Genomic DNA, 15,919 nt, shown 5'->3' with positions numbered 1-15,919 from the left:
TCTCTCTCTCTCTCTCTCCACACCTGCAACTAACGACTAGGAGAAGAGAGATATCACCTCAGCTAAGGATAGATAAATACCACATTGCTGATTAACTGATAATGTCTTCTACAGCAGCATGACTTCTGAGGGGACATTGTAACCCCTAGTGTTGATATAATATAACAAGTACAGCTGAACTAAACCCCCAGTGTTGATATAATATAACAAGTACAGCTGTACTAAACCCCCAGTGTTGATATAATATAACAAGTACAGCTGAACTAAACCCCCAGTGTTGATATAATATAACAAGTACAGCTGTACTAAACCCCCAGTGCTGATATAATATAACAAGTACAGCTGTACTAAACCCCCAGTGTTGATATAATATAACAAGTACAGCTGTACTAAACCCCCAGTGTTGATATAATTTAACAAGTACAGCTGTACTAAACCCCCAGTGTTGATATAATATAACAAGTACAGCTGTACTAAACCCCCAGTGTTGATATAATATAACAAGTACAGCTGTACTAAACCCCCAGTGTTGATATAATATAACAAGTACAGCTGAACTAAACCCCCAGTGTTGATATAATATAACAAGTACAGCTGAACTAAACCCCCAGTGCTGATATAATATAACAAGTACAGCTGTACTAACCCCCCAGTGTTGATATAATATAACAAGTACAGCTGAACTAAACCCCCAGTGTTGATATAATATAACAAGTACAGCTGTACTAAACCCCCAGTGTTGATATAATATAACAAGTACAGCTGAACTAAACTCCCAGTGTTGATATAATATAACAAGTACAGCTGTACTAAACCCCCAGTGTTGATATAATATAACAAGTACAGCTGAACTAAACCCCCAGTGTTGATATAATATAACAAGTACAGCTGAACTAAACCCCCAGTGTTGATATAATATAACAAGTACAGCTGTACTAAACCCCCAGTGTTGATATAATATAACAAGTACATCTGAACTAAACCCCCAGTGTTGATATAATATAACAAGTACAGCTGTACTAAACCCCCAGTGTTGATATAATACAACAAGTACAGCTGAACTAAACCCCCAGTGTTGATATAATATAACAAGTACAGTTGAACTAAACCCCCAGTGTTGATATAGGACAGCATATAATATCTGAAGAGGTGATGGTCTCATCATGTACTGTAGGGGGACCTCTAACTCTACTTCTAATAATGTCTGTCTCATTTCATTGATCATGATCAGAAAGGTTCACTGTGAGGTCCTATGAGCAAACATTATGGTACAGACTTTCTGACACTCCCACTAACCACCACCCTAAATAAAATATGCTACTACATCAGCCCCTCTCCTTTCACCTCAGAGCTTCATCCAGGAGACACTCATATCTCTCCTTCACTGAGGAAACATCAACATCATCATCATCATCATCATGTCAGTTTTTCATCGATTTGAGTCAGTCATCATGATCAGAGGTTTCCTGACGTTCACCCTCTCATTGTTCTGGCTCACAGGTAATAACGACATGTCTGTAGAATGTCTGTTCATCCTGAAAACACTCCCTGCTAATAGTCTTGTGTCTGATGAATCAGGCTGTTTAAATATGAATCTCTTGTTTTCTTCACAGGAAGTTCTCTGAGCAGTAAAGTCCTCCAGGTTCCCTCAGCACTATTGGAAAGTCCCAATGTTACAGTGATAATCAAATGCAGCCATACTCTCAGTTCATACTATACTATATTGTGGTACCAGCAGTCAATAGCTGATACTAATCTGAAACTGATTGGAGTTGTGTTTTATAAGAATCCAACAATTGAAGATCAATTCAAACAGCACTTTGAAATCCGTGGAGATGGAGAGATAGAAGCCTCACTTCAGTTTCTGTCAGACCCTGAAAACAGTGCAGTGTATTACTGTGCAGCCAGCCAACACAGTGATGTAGATACCCTTCTCTTCCCTACAAAAACCCTCCGATCCTATATACCTTAACTGTAGTGTACATCAACACCCAGTACACCTGTTATAAACCACTATAGATGTCCTGGGCACATCAACACCCAGCACACCTGTTATAAACCACTATAGATGTCCTGGGCACATCAACACACCTGCCATAAACCACTATTTCCGGTTTATTCTACAATACACCTTTATGTCAACAGGAGACCTTTCGGGGAACTATGCATCTGTTTTGAATATCAATGCACATCATGATGTCATTTCCTTCCCCTCCGGCAGCTCAGTTCTACGTTTTTCTCTTTTCACCCCTATTGGCTGTGGTCAAAAGTAGGGCAATATATAGGGAATAGGGTGCCATAGGGCTCTGGTCTAAAGAAGTGCACTATATAGGGAATAGGGTGCCATAGGGCTCTGGTCTAAAGTATTGCACTATATAGGGAATAGGGTGCCATAGGGCTCTGGTCTAAAGAAGTGCACTATATAGGGAATAGTGTGCCATTTCGGATGCAAACAATACATTTGACACTCCCACTAGCCTCCATCACATCCCTGACGATCTGAAAACCCTTTCTCCTTGTCCATGTGACTCTTCTCTCCAGAACCATCAACATGATCAAGCTTCTCATATATGTTGCAACTCTACCACTGTGGGTGACAGGTACTCTATCACTGTTCAGATGAAAGATATTTACTACCCAAATATATTACTGTCAATATATTGAGTAATACTGTAGTTTTTAGTTGTTCTGTTTTCATCCACAGGGCTGTCACAAACAGACCAAGTCCAGCAGACTCCTACTGCAATACTAAAAGGGCCTGACGATAACGTTCAACTGAACTGCAGCCATACTGTTCCAAGCCACAACATGATACTGTGGTACCAGCAGTCAGAACAAGACACTGCTCTGAAACTCATTGGGTATGTGCTACTCACCAATCCTGCCGTGGAAGATTCCTTTAAAGGGCGTTTTACTGTGAGTGGAGATGCTGCAACTGGGAAAATGGCATATCTACATATTGCTAAACTGAGAGGAACTGAAGACAGTGCAGTGTATTTCTGTGCTGCTACTAAAGCACAGTGTTTCACTATACCCTCTCTCCTCTACAAAAACCCTCTCTGATCCTCTCATATAATCCTGACTACAGCTCTATACACCTGCACCTGTCTTCAACCACTGTCATAATCTGTCATCTGTCATAAACAGAGTTATAAAATCCCACAGCAAACAAGCACAAAAACAGACCAATTTACAAATGTACTTTATTATATTCAAAGTTCAGAAAAAAAGATACAAAAGCATAAAAAGCAGTTGTTTCAATGATTTTAAGGTGACTAACCGCCTAGTCAGAATGTGTAGGCAGACTAAGATTTAGGACTGTTGAGAATGTGAGCCTATGGTTGTGTGGGGGAAAAGGGTTGAGTGTGTATTGTGGGACGCTTGTGGAAGGCTACCCAAAACGTTTGACCCAAGATAAACAATTTAAAAGCAATGCTACCAAATACTAATTGAGTGTATGTAAACTTCTGTCCCACTGGGAATGTGATGAAAGAAACAAAAGCTGAAATAATCCATTATCTCTACTCTTATTCTGACATTTCACATTCTTAAAATAAAGTGGTGATCCTAAATAACCTAGGATCCTAACTGACCTAAATGTCAGGAATTGTGAAAAACAGAGTTTAAATGTATTTGGCTAAGGTCTATGTAAACTTCCAACTTCAACTGTAAATTATTTTGCAGTTTAATAATGAGGTCATCTTTTCAGTCCCATAATACTGCCATAGATTTTCAATTAGATTTAAGTCAACACTGTAACTCAGACAATCTGGAACATTCACTGTCTTCTCGGTAGTCAACTGCAGTGTAGATTTGGCCTTGTGTTTTAGGTTATTGTCCTGTTGAAAGATGAATTGATATCCCAGTGTCTGGTGGAAAGCAGACTGAACCAGGTTTTTCCTCCTGGCTTTTGTCTGTTCTTAGTGCAGTTCTTTTAATTTTTTATCCTGAAAAACTCCCCAGTCCTTAACGATTACAAACATACCCATAACATGATGCAGCCACCACTACACTTGAAAATATGACGAGTGGTACTTTGTAATGTGTTGTATAGGATTTGCCAAAAACATAACATTTTGTATTCAGGACAAAAAGTTAATTGCTTTGCCACATTGTTTGCAGTATTATTTTAATGCATTGTTGCAAACAGGATGCATGTTTTGGAATATTTTTATTCTGTACAAGCTTTGTTCTTTTCACTCTGTTAATTAGGTTTGTTTTGTGGAGTAACTCCAATGTTGTTGATCCATCCTCAGTTGTATCCTATCACAGCCATTAAACTCTGTAACTGTTTTTAAGTCCCCATTGGCCTCATGGTGAAATGTCTAAGCCATTTCCTTCCTCTCCGGCAACTGAGTTAGGAAGGATGCCTGTATATTTGTATTGACTGGGTGTATTGATACACCATTCAAAGTGTAATCAATAACTTCACCATGCTCAAAGGGATATTCAATGTCTGCCTTTTTTTTACCCATCTACCAATAGGTGCCCTTCCTTGAGAGACATTGGAAAACCTCCCTGGTCTTTGTGGTTAAAAATGTGTTTGAAATGAACTACTCAACTGAGGGACCTTACAGATAATTGTATGTGTGGGGTATGGAGATGAGGTATTCAAAAATCATGTTGAACACTACTATTGCAAACTGTGAGTCCATTCAACTTATTATGTGACTTGCTCAGCAAATGTTTACTCCTGAACTTTATTAAGACTTACCAGTAGATTTCCTTTCAGGTTTACCTGTTTGTTACCTGTTTTCAGGTCTACCTGTTAGTAACCTGTTTTCAGGTCTACCTGTTAGTAACCTGTTTTCAGGTCTACCTGTTAGTAACCTGTTTTCAGGTCTACCTGTTAGTAACCTGTTTTCAGGTCTACCTGTTAGTAACCTGTTTTCAGGTCTACCTGTTAGTAACCTGTTTTCAGGTCTACCTGTTAGTAACCTGTTTTCAGGTCTACCTGTTAGTAACCTGTTTTCAGGTCTACCTGTTAGTAACCTGTTTTCAGGTCTACCTGTTAGTAACCTGTTTTCAGGTCTACCTGTTAGTAACCTGTTTTCAGGTCTACCTGTTAGTAACCTGTTTTCAGGTCTACCTGTTAGTAACCTGTTTTCAGGTCTACCTGTTAGTAACCTGTTTTCAGGTCTACCTGTTAGTAACCTGTTTTCAGGTCTACCTGTTAGTAACCTGTATTCAGGTCTACCTGTTAGTAACCTGTTTTCAGGTCTACCTGTTAGTAACCTGTTTTCAGGTCTACCTGTTAGTAACCTGTTTTCAGGTCTACCTGTTAGTAACCTGATTTCAGGTCTACCTGTTAGTAACCTGTTTTCAGGTCTACCTGTTAGTAAACTGTTTTCAGGTCTACCTGTTAGTAACCTGTTTTCAGGTCTACCTGTTAGTAACCTGTTTTCAGGTTTACCTGTTAGTAACCTGTTTTCAGGTCTACCTGTTAGTAACCTGTTTTCAGGTCTACCTGTTAGTAACCTGTTTTCAGGTCTACCTGTTAGTAACCTGTTTTCAGGTCTACCTGTTTAAAACCTGTTTTCAGGTCTACCTGTTAGTAACCTGTTTTCAGGTCTACCTGTTAGTAACCTGTTTTCAGGTCTACCTGTTAGTAACCTGTTTTCAGGTCTACCTGTTAGTAACCTGTTTTCAGGTCTACCTGTTAGTAACCTGTTTTCTAGTCTACCTGTTAGTAACCTGTTTTCAGGTCTACCTGTTGGTAACCTGTTTTCAGGTCTACCTGTTAGTAACCTGTTTTCAGGTCTACCTGTTAGTAACCTGTTTTCAGGTCTACATGTTTAAAACCTGTTTTCAGGTCTACCTGTTAGTAACCTGTTTTCAGGTCTACCTGTTAGTAACCTGTTTTCAGGTCTACCTGTTAGTAACCTGTTTTCAGGTCTACCTGTTAGTAACCTGTTTTCAGGTCTACCTGTTAGTAACCTGTTTTCAGGTCTACCTGTTAGTAACCTGTTTTCAGGTCTACCTGTTAGTAACCTGTTTTCAGGTCTACCTGTTAGTAACCTGTTTTCAGGTCTACCTGTTAGTAACCTGTTTTCAGGTTTACCTCTTTATATCCTGTTTTCAGGTCTACCTGTTAGTAACCTGTTGTCAGGTCTACCTGTTAGTAACCTGTTTTCAGGTCTACCTGTTAGTAACCTGTTTTCAGGTCAACCTGTTAGTAACCTGTTTTCAGGTCTACCTGTTAGTAACCTGTTTTCAGGTCTACCTGTTAGTAACCTGTTTTCAGGTCTACCTGTTAATAACCTGTTTTCAGGTCTACCTGTTAGTAACCTGTTTTCAGGTCTACATGTTTGTTACCTGTTTTCAGGTCTACCTGTTAGTAACCTGTTTTCAGGTCTACCTGTTAGTAACCTGTTTTCAGGTCTACCTGTTAGTAACCTGTTTTCAGGTCTACCTGTTAGTAACCTGTTTTCAGGTCTACCTGTTAGTAACCTGTTTTCAGGTCTACCTGTTAGTAACCTGTTTTCAGGTCTACCTGTTAGTAACCTGTTTTCAGGTCTACCTGTTAGTAACCTGTATTCAGGTCTACCTGTTAGTAACCTGTTTTCAGGTCTACCTGTTAGTAACCTGTTTTCAGGTCTACCTGTTAGTAACCTGTTTTCAGGTCTACCTGTTAGTAACCTGTTTTCAGGTCTACCTGTTAGTAACCTGTTTTCAGGTCTACCTGTTAGTAACCTGTTTTCAGGTCTACCTGTTAGTAACCTGTTTTCAGGTCTACCTGTTAGTAACCTGTTTTCAGGTCTACCTGTTAGTAACCTGTTTTCAGGTCTACATGTTTAAAACCTGTTTTCAGGTTTACCTGTTAGTAACCTTTTTTCAGGTCTACCTGTTAGTAACCTGTTTTCAGGTCCTTTTTAACTTTTCTAAACCCCCAGTGTTGATATAATATAACTAGTACAGCTGTACTAAACCCCCAGTGTTGATATAATATAACTAGTACAGCTGAACTAAACCCCCAGTGTTGATATAATATAACAAGTACAGCTGTACTAAACCCCCAGTGTTGATATAATATAACAAGTACAGCTGTACTAAACCCCCAGTATTGATATAATATAACAAGTACAGCTGAACTAAACCCCCAGTGTTGATATAATATAACAAGTACAGCTGAACTAAACCCCCAGTGTTGATATAATATAACAAGTACAGCTGAACTAAACCCCCAGTGTTGATATAATATAACAAGTACAGCTGTACTAAACCCCCTGTGTTGATATAATATAACAAGTACAGCTGAACTAAACCCCCAGTGTTGATATAATATAACACGGACAGCTGTACTAAACCCCCAGTGTTGATATAATATAACAAGTACAGCTGTACTAAACCCCCAGTGTTTATATAATATAACAAGTACAGCTGTACTAAACCCCCAGTGTTGATATAATATAACAAGTACAGCTGAACTAAACCCCCAGTGTTGATATAATATAACAAGTACAGCTGAACTAAACCCCCAGTGTTGATATAATATAACAAGTACAGCTGTACTAAACCCCCAGTGTTGATATAGGACAGCATATAATATCTGAAGTGGTGATGGTCTCATCATGTACTGTAGGGGGACCTCTAACTCTACTTCTAATAATGTCTGTCTCATTTCATTGTCATGATCAGAAAGGTTCACTGTGAGGTCCTATGAGCAAACATTATGGTACAGACTTTCTGACACTCCCACTAACCACCACCCTAAATAAAATATGCTACTACATCAGCCCCTCTCCTTTCACCTCAGAGATTCATCCAGGAGACACTCATATCTCTCCTCCACTGAGGAAACATATTCATCTTCTCCATCAAGTCTTCTTCACTATGATCAGAGTTCTGATTCACCTGGCAGCTCTACCACTCTGGGTGACAGGTATTAAACCACTCATTAAGAGAAGTCTAACAAATCTATGAATGTCGTTAAACAGAATAAATATCCTATCTTACTCTCTCTGTCTCTCTGTCTCTCTCTCTCTCTCTCTCTCTCTTTGTCCACAGCGCAGTCGCTTAGTAGCAAAGTCCATCAGACTCCTATTGCAATACTTAAAGGATCTAAAGATAATGTAAGAATAACCTGCAACCATACTATTCAAGACTACACTATGATACTGTGGTACCAACAGTCACCAGGAGACACTGCTTTGAAACTCATTGGTTATGCACAATACAAGTCAATAACCATGGAGAAATCATTTGAAAAACACTTCAATGTGAGTGGAGATGGTTCGAAAGAGGCTTATCTTCATCTAGTGAGTCTGAGATCACCTGAAGACAGTGCAGTGTATTACTGTGCAGCCAGCCAACACAGTGATGTAGAGAACCTCCTCTCCTCTACAAAAACCCTGTCTGATAGAAAACTATGAGCAGTGATCACAACACCTGCATCTGAGGTTGGAGTTTGGGTCAGAGCCAATGAATAAAGAGATGGATTACAGCATCAGCAAGTTGATCGTATCTGGCCTAGTACAGTATAACAGTATTTACAGTTTAGTGTCATTACTAATTAACATAAAGTATGTGGTTACAATGTCATATCCCATTTCTCTAGACATTTGGGGACCTAAGTGAGATTTGGCTGGGGGACCCCCATCCTGACTACAAAACATTTTAGTGATCAACCTCTTGACTGGAGAGACATTTTTTATTGTTGTTTTAAAGTACATTTCCTACAATTCTATTTTGACATGGGGAGTACAGAACATGTTGATATATTAAAGGGCCGGTGAATTCAAAAATGTGATTTTTCTGTGTTTTATGTATATTTGCACTATGAGGTTGAAGTAATACTGTGAAATCGTGAACATTATGATAATGCCCATTTAGTGTAAGAGCTGTTTGAAAAGAACGCCTAAAGATTCTGACTGTTTTGGTGGGATGGAGTTTTGGCGTTCCACTGTGACATCACCATGCAGTAAACTAGTTAAATGACCAATCAGAAAGAGAGTTCTAAAACCTCTCTGCCAATAACAGCACATGTTCAGTGTCCCCCCTCTACTCAGACCTTTTCCAGACAGTCATAGCAAAATTCTTTCATGAATAAATTATCTTTGCTAAGAAGCTATTTGTGTCTCCTTTTTAAACATTTTAGTTGAAAACAATCACGGTAAGGTACGTATTGTTATCCAGAAATGATTTGATATTGAGATAATAATGTCTGCATTGGACTGTTAAAGCAAGTTTCATGCAATTCTACTCATTTTGCCGTGGGGCAGAGAGAACATTTTCTTTCATTTACAGATCTTTTCCTGTAATTCTACACATTTTGTAATGACTTATGCCATGCTAATATGATATCTGAGTGAGGATGACTAACAAAATCAATGTGGGTCCTGTGGAGATCAGGGCCCCTGGACATGTGACCTGCGTACCCTGGTGGTATTTGGCCATGATGGATGTGGGTTCACCTGTCTACTCTCTCTCTCTCTCTGATGTGTTTCTGGCGCTGTGATCTGACATGATGGTCACACTCCTCCTCATATTCTCTGTCACACTACTTGGTGTACAGGTATAATTATATAACTTATTATGCGGTTTTATTAGCTTACTAAACCCCCAGTGTTGATATAATATAACAAGTAGAGCTGTACTAAACCCCCAGTGTTGATATAATATAACAAGGACAGCTGTACTAAACCCCCAGTGTTGATATAATATAACAAGTACAGCTGTACTAAACCCCCAGTGTTGACATAATATAACAAGTACAGCTGAACTAAACTCCCAGTGTTGATATAATATAACAGGTACAGCTGTACTAAACCCCCAGTGTTGATATAATATAACAAGTACAGCTGTACTAAACCCCCAGTGTTGATATAATATGACAAGTACAGCTGTACTAAACCCCCAGTGTTGATATAATATAACAAGTACAGCTGTACTAAACCCCCAGTGTTGATATAATATAACAAGGACAGCTGTACTAAACCCCCAGTGTTGATATAGGACAGCATATAATATCTGAAGAGGTGATGGTCTCATCATGTACTGTAGGGGGACCTCTAACTCTACTTGTAATAATGTCTGTCTCATTTCATTGATCATGATCAGAAAGGTTCACTGTGAGGTCCTATGAGCAAACATTATGGTACAGACTTTCTGACACTCCCACTAACCACCACCCTAAATAACATATGCTACTACATCAGCCCCTCTCCTTTCACCTCAGAGCTTCATCCAGGAGACACTCATATCTCTCCTCCACTGAGAAAACATATTCATCTTCTCCATCAAGTCTTCTTCACTATGATCAGAGTTCTGATTCACCTGGCAGCTCTACCACTCTGGGTGACAGGTATTACACCACTCATTAAGAGAAGTCTAACAAATCTATGAATGTCATTAAACTGAATAAATATACTATCTTTCTCTCTGTCTGTCTCTGTCTCTCTCTCTCTCTCTCTCTCTCTCTCTCTCTCTCTCTCTCTCTTTGTCCACAGGGCAGTATCTTAGCACCGAAGTCCATCAGATTCCTATTGCAATACTGAAAGGATCTAAAGATAATGTACAACTCACCTGCAACCATACTAACCCTAGCTACTACACAATACTCTGGTACCAACAGTCAACAGAAGACACAACTATGAAACTCATTGGTTATGTATATACCAAGTCAATAACCATGGAGAAATCGTTTGAAAAGCACTTTAATGTGAGTGGAGATGGTAGGAAAGAGGCTTATCTTCAACTACTGAGTCTGAGAGCACCTGAAGACAGTGCAGTGTATTACTGTGCAGCCAGCCAACACAGTGATGTAGAGAAGCTCCTCTCCTCTACAAAAACCCTGTCTGATAGAAAACTATGAGCAGTGATCACAACACCTGTATCTGAGGTTGGAGTTTGGTTCAGAGCCAATGAATAAAGAGATGGATTACAGCATCAGCAAGTTGATCGTATCTGGCCCAGTACAGAATAACAGTATTTACAGTTTAGTGTCATTACTAATTAACATAAAGTATGTGGTTACAATTACATATCCCGTTTCTCTAGACATTTGGGGACCTAAGTGAGATTTTGCTGGGGGACCCCCATCCTGACTACAAAACATTTTAATGATCAACCTGCGCTGTGATCTGACATGATGGTCACACTCCTCCTCATATTTTCTGTCACAATACTTCAGTCTACATTTATAATTATATAACTTATTATGCGGTTTTATTAGCTTACTAAACCCCCAGTATTGATATAATATAACAAGTACAGCTGAACTAAACCCCCTGTGTTTATATAATATAACAAGTACAGCTGAACTAAACCCCCAGTGTTGATATAATACAACAAGTACAGCTGAACTAAACCCCCAGTGTTGATATAATATAACAAGTACAGCTGTACTAAACCCCCAGTGTTTATATAATATAACAAGTACAGCTGCACTAAACCCCCAGTGTTGATATAATATAACAAGTACAGCTGTACTAAACCCCCAGTGTTGATATAATACAACAAGTACAGCTGTACTAAACCCCCAGTGTTGATATAATATAACAAGTACAGCTGAACTAAACCCCCAGTGTTGATATAATACAACAAGTACAGCTGAACTAAACCCCCAGTGTTGATATAATATAACAAGTACAGCTGTACTAAACCCCCAGTGTTTATATAATATAACAAGTACAGCTGTACTAAACCCCCAGTGTTGATATAATATAACAAGTACAGCTGTACTAAACCCCCAGTGTTGATATAATATAACAAGTACAGCTGTACTAAACCCCCAGTGTTGATATAATATAACAAGTACAGCTGTACTAAACCCCCAGTGTTGATATAATATAACAAGTACAGCTGTACTAAACCCCCAGTGTTGATATAATATAACAAGTACAGCTGTACTAAACCCCCAGTGTTGATATAATATAACAAGTACAGCTGAACTAAACCCCCAGTGTTGATATAGGACAGCATATAATATCTGAAGAGGTGATGGTCTCATCATGTACTGTAGGGGGACCTCTAACTCTACTTCTAATAATGTCTGTCTCATTTCATTGTCATGATCAGAAAGGTTCACTGTGAGGTCCTATGAGCAAACATTATGGTACAGACTTTCTGACACTCCCACTAACCACCACCCTAAATAAAATATGCTACTACATCAGCCCCTCTCCTTTCACCTCAGAGCTTCATCCAGGAGACACTCATATCTCTCCTCCACTGAGGAAACATCAACATCATCATCATCGTCATCATGTCAGTTTTTCATCGATTTGAGTCAGTCATCATGACCAGAGGTTTCCTGACGTTCACCCTCTCATTGTTCTGGCTCACAGGTAATAACGACATGTCTGTAGAATGTCTGTTCATCCTGAAAACACTCCCTGCTAATAGTCTTGTGTCTGATGAATCAGGCTGTTTAAATATGAATCTCTTGTTTTCTTCACAGGAAGTTCTCTGAGCAGTAAAGTCCTCCAGGTTCCCTCAGCACTATTGGAAAGTCCCAATGTTACAGTGATAATCAAATGCAGCCATACTCTCAGTTCATACTATACTATATTGTGGTACCAGCAGTCAATAGCTGATACTAATCTGAAACTGATTGGAGTTGTGTTTTATAAGAATCCAACAATTGAAGATCAATTCAAAAAGCACTTTGAAATCCGTGGAGATGGAGAGATAGAAGCCTCACTTCAGTTTCTGTCAGACCCTGAAAACAGTGCAGTGTATTACTGTGCAGCCAGCCAACACAGTGATGTAGATACCCTTCTCTTCCCTACAAAAACCCTCCGATCCTATATACCTTAACTGTAGTGTACATCAACACCCAGTACACCTGTTATAAACCACTATAGATGTCCTGGGCACATCAACACCCAGCACACCTGTTATAAACCACTATAGATGTCCTGGGCACATCAACACACCTGCCATAAACCACTATTTCCGGTTTATTCTACAATACACCTTTATGTCAACAGGAGACCTTTCGGGGAACTATGCATCTGTTTTGAATATCAATGCACATCATGATGTCATTTCCTTCCCCTCCGGCAGCTCAGTTCTACGTTTTTCTCTTTTCACCCCTATTGGCAGGTGGTCAAAAGTAGGGCAATATATAGGGAATAGGGTGCCATAGGGCTCTGGTCTAAAGAAGTGCACTATATAGGGAATAGGGTGCCATTTCGGATGCAAACAATACATTTGACACTCCCACTAGCCTCCATCACATCCCTGACGATCTGAAAACTCTTTCTCCTTGTCCATGTGACTCTTCTCTCCAGAACCATCAACATGATCAAGCTTCTCATACATGTTGCAACTCTACCACTGTGGGTGACAGGTACTCTATCACTGTTCAGATGAAAGATATTTACTACCCAAATATATTACTGTCAATATATTGAGTAATACTGTAGTTTTTAGTTGTTCTGTTTTCATCCACAGGGCTGTCACAAACAGACCAAGTCCAGCAGACTCCTACTGCAATACTAAAAGGACCTGACGATAACGTTCAACTGAACTGCAGCCATACTGTTCCAAGCTACAACATGATACTGTGGTACCAGCAGTCAGAACAAGACACTGCTCTGAAACTCATTGGGTATGTGCTACTCACCAATCCTGCCGTGGAAGATTCCTTTAAAGGGCGTTTTACTGTGAGTGGAGATGCTGCAACTGGGAAAATGGCATATCTACATATTGCTAAACTGAGAGGAACTGAAGACAGTGCAGTGTATTTCTGTGCTGCTACTTACACACAGTGTTTCACTATACCCTCTCTCCTCTACAAAACCCTCTCTGATCCTCTCATATAATCCTGACTACAGCTCTATACACCTGCACCTGTCTTCAACCACTTCATCAACACTTTGCTCTGAACCACTAGATATCAACCAGATGGTAATGATGCTGTTAGAAGTGTCTGGTTTAGATGGTTTAGCTGCAGCACTTCCTCACTTCTCCACCAAGGAGGCAGAGGTTCTCCACACTGACCTGTAAAAGAGGCTGCATAGGGTCCCTGGTCCAACGCAGGGTGCTAATTAGGGAATAGGATGAAACAAGATAATTGTTATGGGGTATTGTGATGTCATTATGGGGTATTGTGATGTCATTATGGGGTATTGTGATGTCATAATGGGGTATTGTGATGTCATTATAGGGTATTGTGATGTCATTATGGGGTATTGTGATGTCATTATGGGGTATTGTGATGTCATTATGGGGTATTGTGATGTCATTATGGGGTATTGTGATGTCATTATGGGGTATTGTGATGTCATTATGGGGTATTGTGATGTCATTATGCGGTATTGTGATGTCATTATGGGGTATTGTGGTGTCATTATGGGGTATTGTGATGTCATAATGGGGTATTGTGATGTCATTATGGGGTATTGTGATGTCATTATGGGGTATTGTGATGTCATTATGGGGTATTGTGATGTCATTATGGGGTATTGTGATGTACACTATACCCTCTCTCCTATACTGCATAGGGTCCCTGGTCAAACGCAGGGTGCTAAATAGGGAATAGGGTTTGACTTGGGATGCAGAGATAGAATTGATAACTATCCTGATGGAGCTGTCATTTTGATCATTCATGAGCTTGTTTAATCTGTCATAAACAGAGTTATAAAATCCCACAGCAAACAAGCACAAAAACAGATCAATTTACAAATGTACTTTATTATATTCAAAGTTCAGAAAAAAAGATACAAAAGCATAAAAAGCAGTTGTTTCAATGATTTTAAGGTGACTAACCGCCTAGTCAGAATGTGTAGGCAGACTAAGATTTAGGACTGTTGAGAATGTGAGCCTATGGTTGTGTGGGGGAAAAGGGTTGAGTGTGTATTGTGGGACGCTTGTGGAAGGCTACCCAAAACGTTTGACCCAAGATAAACAATTTAAAAGCAATGCTACCAAATACTAATTGAGCGTATGTAAACTTCTGTCCCACTGGGAATGTGATGAAAGAAACAAAAGCTGAAATAATCCATTATCTCTACTCTTATTCTGACATTTCACATTCTTAAAATAAAGTGGTGATCCTAACTGACCTAAGACAGGGAATTTTTACTAGGATTAAATGTCAGGAATTGTGAAAAACAGAGTTTAAATGTATTTGGCTAAGGTGTATGTAAACTTCCAACTTCAACTGTAAATTATTTTGCAGTTTAATAAGGTCATCTTTTCAGTCCCATAATACTGCCATAGATTTTCAATTAGATTTAAGTCAACACTGTAACTCAGCCAATCTGGAACATTCACTGTCTTCTTGGTAGTCAACTGCAGTGTAGATTTGGCCTTGTGTTTTAGGTTATTGTCCTGCTGAAAGGTGAATTGATATCCCAGTGTCTGGTGGAAAGCAGACTGAACCAGGTTTTCCTCTAGGCTTTTGTCTGCTCTTAGTGCAGTTCTTTTTATTTTTTATCCTGAAAAACTCCCCAATCTTTAACGATTACAAACATACCCATAACATGATGCAGCCACCACTACACTTGAAAATATGACAAGTGGTACTCAGTAATGTGTTGTATATGATTTACCTAAAACATAACATTTTGTATTCAGGACAAAAAGTTAATTGCTTTGCCACATTGTTTGCAGTATTATTTTTAATGCATTGTTGCAAACAGGATGCATGTTTTGGAATATTTTTATTCTGTACAAGCTTCGTTCTTTTCACTCTGTTAATTAGGTTAGTATTGTGGAGTAACTACAATGTTGTTGATCCATCCTCATTTTTATCCCATCACACCCATTAAACTCTGTAACTGTTTTTAAGTCCCCATTGGCCTCATGGTGAAATGTCTAAGCCGTTTCCTTCCTCTCCGGCAACTGAGTTAGGAAGGATGCCTGTATATTTGTATTGACTGGGTGTATTGATACACCATTCAAAGTGTAATCAATAACTTCACCATGCTCAAAGGGATATTCAATGTCTGCCTTTTTTTTACCCATCTAC

General features: G+C 39.2%; 1 long non-coding RNA gene across 1 annotated transcript; it reads left to right on the top strand.

The window, feature by feature from the left end:
• The first annotated feature begins 7,613 nt into the window (after positions 1-7,613).
• LOC149975329 (uncharacterized) lies at positions 7,614-14,282 on the top strand. Its single transcript, XR_016489107.1, has 4 exons — positions 7,614-7,882; positions 8,008-8,072; positions 13,236-13,294; positions 13,399-14,282. It is a non-coding gene; the product is annotated as an uncharacterized LOC149975329 (long non-coding RNA).
• The last annotated feature ends 1,637 nt before the right edge of the window (positions 14,283-15,919 follow it).

This window comes from Oncorhynchus mykiss, chromosome 19 (genome assembly GCF_057628025.1).
Source record: "Oncorhynchus mykiss isolate SJ-2025 chromosome 19, ASM5762802v1, whole genome shotgun sequence".
Classification (NCBI taxonomy): domain Eukaryota; kingdom Metazoa; phylum Chordata; class Actinopteri; order Salmoniformes; family Salmonidae; genus Oncorhynchus; species Oncorhynchus mykiss.
The sequence above is the reverse complement of the archived record's forward strand: the minus strand, read 5'-3'. Positions and strand labels throughout refer to the sequence as shown.